This window comes from Pan troglodytes, chromosome 1 (assembly GCF_028858775.2).
Source record: "Pan troglodytes isolate AG18354 chromosome 1, NHGRI_mPanTro3-v2.0_pri, whole genome shotgun sequence".
In the NCBI taxonomy this organism is placed as follows: domain Eukaryota; kingdom Metazoa; phylum Chordata; class Mammalia; order Primates; family Hominidae; genus Pan; species Pan troglodytes.
In genome coordinates, this window is record NC_072398.2 from 95,757,619 (window position 1) to 95,762,688 (window position 5,070).

Sequence of the window (5,070 nt, forward strand, 5' to 3'; positions counted from 1 at the left end):
ATTTCCCCCACCTTTCTATCAGCCTGTGTGAGCAGGGACCCAGCGGCTGGGTGGGAGTGGGGCAGGAGTGCATGGCACCCATGGCCCTGACTGGCCTGAGAACCAGCTCATGGAGAGGCACCGATGTGGCAGGCTGGCGAGCATCTCACACCTCCCCCCAGCCACCTGCACCTCTACTCCTGAATGGAAGGTGTGTAGTAGACAGAGTCCAGGATGGGGTGAGAAGAACCGATTTCCTGCACAGCCCCTGCTGTTTACTTATTTCATTGTTACAAATACGTAAACACCAACTCAGGGAGTCTTAGTTACCTTAGATGTAAAAATGGGGACAATGTCACTTATTTCCTGGGATTGTTATGAACATTTAAATGAGGTAAAACATGTGCGATGCTTTGTAAGATGGGAAGAGGGATAGTGGTGTTAACGATTGTTATTAGACAGTCAGCAGGCTATGTGACTTGTGGGTCGAGAGAAGGTCTCCTGGCTTAAAGTATCTCTCTTCTGTCTGTAAAAAAATTTCCCCCTTTAGATTCAACTCTCGGTTCGTCTGCTCCTTCTGGAAGCTTCTTTTCATGTACCCCTGGGAGCAGTAGTGACACCACAGAATCATAATGCCAAGTGAAATGAGGCAGCCCTAAAACCCTGGAGAGTTTTTGATTCCCACTCACTATAACATCTAACTTCACCATTAAACCATTAGCACCCACTGACCTCACTGACACAAATAATGCAACAGATTGAATCACAGAGAGTGAGCTCCGACAAGGAAGGGATTCAGGATTGGTGTATTTTGATGGGATGATGAGGAGTGGAGGGAATTTTGAGACTGGAGTCCAAAGGGTGTTTGCCCATGTAGAATGAATATCAGGCATTCCAAGGGGCACAGACAGACCTGGCCTCAGAATTTTTGGATCTGCTATGCATGCTCTCATTTGAACCAAGAGTCACCAATTAAAACGCCAGGGTTAGGGCTCCCCATCCCATCCATTACAGCTGTCCCAACCCCACCCTCCTAAAACCCCCACCTCACCCGCTACGTATTTCCCCTTAGCTTCTGCCATCTCCTTCTCACAATCCCAGTCCAGCCCCAGGTTATAACCTTCCTTTTGTTTGATATCTTCTCCCCACAGGAAAAAAAAAGAGCCCAGATTTCTTGGAAAAGTTGTTTAAGAAGGACAAGAATCATGAGGAGAAGGTCAATTTTTCTGAGTTTGTCTCCAGTGTTGCTGCAGTTGCTAAGGAATTACACCATCAGTCCCATGGCCAGAAGCCCTGTTCTAAAGGTTATGGATGACCCAGCCCCATCTCAGCCCAGCCCAGCCCATGGGCTCTCCACCCAGGCCCTGGCTCAGCAGACACCAAGAGCCAGTAAACTGGTCCCCTGCTCTGGTTGCTGGGTTCTTTTCCTTTTTCTCTTTAAATATGCATGTTGGCAACACAGTTGATTCTTGATTAGCTACTTCGTTCTTTCTTTCTTTTTTTTTCTTTTTTTGAGACAGAGTCTTTTTCTGTTGCCCAGGCTGGAATGCAGTGGTGTGATCTTGGCTCATTGTAACCCCTGCCTCTTGGGTTCAGGTGATTCTCCTACCTCAGCCTCTCAAGTAGCTGGGATTACAGGTGGCTGCGACCATGCCTGGCTAATTTTTGCATTTTTAGGAGAGACAATGTTTTGCCATGTTGTCCAGGCTGGTCTCCAGCTGATCTGCCTGGATCCTGACTTCAAGTGATGTGCCCACCTCGGGCCCCCAAAGAGCTGGGATTACAGACGTGAGCCACATTTTGTTCTTTTTTATGTGGTTATCCCCATCTTTTATAGGTTTGGACATACACACACAAACACACACAGGCACACAATTTTTGTGGTTACCTTTGAAATTTTAACTTGCAATATATACTAGACTAGAGTTAATCAATATCTCTATTCTCCTCCTAAACAATGTAAATAATTCACTTTAAATTCAGAGACTTCCATTCTGGCTTGTATGCTATTATTTTTTCAGCCTTTTAACTCTCCTTAAAAATTATGTCCCTTATTTCGGAATGATTATTATTATTTGAGACAGGGTCATGCTCTGTTGCTGAGGCTGGAGTGCAGCAGCGGGATCATGGCTCACTGCAGCCTCGACCTTCTTAGCTCAAGTAATCCTTCTGATTCAGCCTCTTACGTAACTGGGATTCCAGGCACATGCCACCATGCCTGGCTAATTTTTTATTTTTTGTAGAGATGGAGGTCTCACTATGTTGCCCTGGTTAGTCTCAAGCTGCTGGGCTGAAGGGATCCTCTACCTTGGCCTCCCAAAGTGCTAGGATTAGAGGTGTGAACCACTGTGCAGGGCCAGGAATTATTATTTTTGATTTAACAAATATTTAATTAGGATTACCCACTTGATCCACCCTCCTCAGCCTCCCAAAGTGCTGGGATTACAGGCGTGAGACACTGCACTCAGCCAAGATTTTTAAATGTGCAGCTTCACTCTCCATTTCTTCTTTTTCTCCTTTCATTTTGATGTTGTTGTTGTAGAAACTGGGACATTTGTCCTGTAGAATTTCTTACAGTGTGGAGTTCCTGATTGCATCCATGTGGTGTCAATGAACAGATTACTCAGCCTCTCTCTTCCCTTTGTAACTCGGTAGATCTAGAGCCTTAAGCATCTTCAGGGTTCAGGTTTTTTAAAGCAGATTGCTTCAAATATGGGGTTGTCTACTATCAAGAGTACATGTCTGGGTGTCTTTTTCTTATGTATCAGCTATGAATGATCATTGCCAACACTGGGTAAATGCAACTCTGCCTACACTTCTGCAGATAAACCAGTCTGGAGAAAAATGTGCTTACCTTGTTGACTGGTCACACTTCAAATTCATGACCACTAATCCAACTGCACATTCAATACAAATAAGAGAGTATTTGCATACTTCAATTACCCCATCTACCCTCTTATCAGAATCAGTGGCCATACACTCTGCCTTCCCCCAACTACCATGAACTTTTTATGTTCCCAGCAGAGGTCTATCCATCCTCTTTCACTACATCCCATCCTCCTTGCTTTTTTCAAACACCCTCTACAGAAATTCTCCTCTTTTTCTTATGCACCATCATTTTTTTTCTGTTTTCTGGTCTTTTCATTCTATACAAATACACTGTTATTCGTCTGACCTTAAATAATTATTTTGACTTCACTCTCCTCTGCATTCTTCTCAATTCTCTGCTTCCATTTACAGTATTTAAAAAATTTTTATGGATGTCTAATATTGTTACATACTTATGGGGTACATGGGTGACATTTTGTTACATGCACAGAATGTATAATGATCAAGTCATGGTATTTAGGGCATCAATCACCTCAAGTATTTATCATTTCTATGTGGTGGGAACATATGAAATCTTCTCTTCTAGCTATTTTGAAATATACAATACACTCTTGTTAACTATAGTTGCCCTATTCTGCCATAAAACATTAGATCTTATTCCTTCAATATAGCTAGATGTTTCTATTTGTTTAGCCAATCTCCCTTCACCCCACCCACTCACCTTTCCCAGCCTCTAGTAACCATCATTCTCCCTACCTCCATGAGACCAACTTTTTTTTTTTAGCTCCCACAGATGAGTGAAAACATGTGATATTTATCTTTCTGTGCCTGGCTTATCATCTCTGGGTTTGTTTACATCTTCTATTGTCTTCCCTTATTTCCATTTCCTATTTTTATCTTCTCTCTTGGTGTACTTGGCTTTTTTGAATGCTGAACATTAAAAATGATTTTTTTTTATTTCAGGATATGGATGATTTTCTCTCCCTCTAGAGAATTTTCTTTAGCTTCTGGAAAGGAATTCAAGTAGCAGATCATTTAAATCCAATCTAGGATAAAGTTGATTCAAAACTAAATTTTAGGATTTATATTTCTGATCCATATACTTATTCCTAGGAGTAGCACTTTAGGGGTTCTAACTGAAATCCTGGAATGTTTAGAAGGGTACCTCTACCTTGGAAATCCTCTGAGCTTTGATGTTTATCTCCTAAAGGCTCTTACTAGCTATTTAGGTTTTTAACAAAGATTTTCTGATGGTCTGTACCTCTTGTCCTGTGCAACTTGTGAAAAGACGCATGCCTCAAAGGGAGAAAATTAGAGTAATCAACTCACCATTTGTTGCTTCTCTTTTATCTAAATTCTTGGCTTTTCAAGTTCTGGCTGTGTTGGAAGTCCTCAACACTGATTTTAATCTCACCAGCCCTGAATGACTATTAAAGTCGCAAATAATCTTCTTTGTCTCTTAGAAGTTACTTTCTGTTTGGTTTTTAACTTCTTTGTACAAACTACTTGAGAAATGATAAATTCCTCAGGAAGAGAAGCAGCTTTAATTTTGAGTGCATTGATCGAGTCTTCTTTCTTTTGGATAACCAGAGCCTTCAAGTCCTGGTTACTTGGTAGCTTTTTGATGCTTTGAAGCAGATAATTTTCTGATTTTCATCCACGTTTTCTATGTTTTGTTAGGATAATTAGTCTGCTATGAAAGTACTCCATAACCAGAAGCAGACATATTGGCAGTAATGCTGAGCTATAGGAACTCTTGGTACTGTTGGTAAGAAAACAATAGTCAAGCCAAGAGCACATAGAGTCTGTGTCCCAGGTAGTCTACTTTTTGGAGTATATATATATATATATATACTCCAAAAAATATTCACACAGATACATAAGGAAATATATATAATGATGTTCCCCATAGTATTGTTTGTGGTGTTAAGGAGTGGGAGGCAATATGAGGTTAGGGAAGGTATTCGTGGAGAAGTGGGTAGACAAATACTGTGGCAGCACATTATGAAGTAAATGTAGCTCGGATGTAATAATGCTAACTGTGCATAGAGCAATGTGGATATGAGTTGGAGTTCCACTTTAAATTTCTTTAAAGTTACATTGTTGCATTGCCTGAAATAAAGGCTCTCATGCTCTTCTATGTAATTCCCAAAGAAGTTGATTGGCTCATATTAACTGCTTTAATTTACTTCAAAACATGGTAAAGAATAATAAAAGATAAAAAATATTTAAATAGAAAAATAAACCAAGGAAACCAAAGAC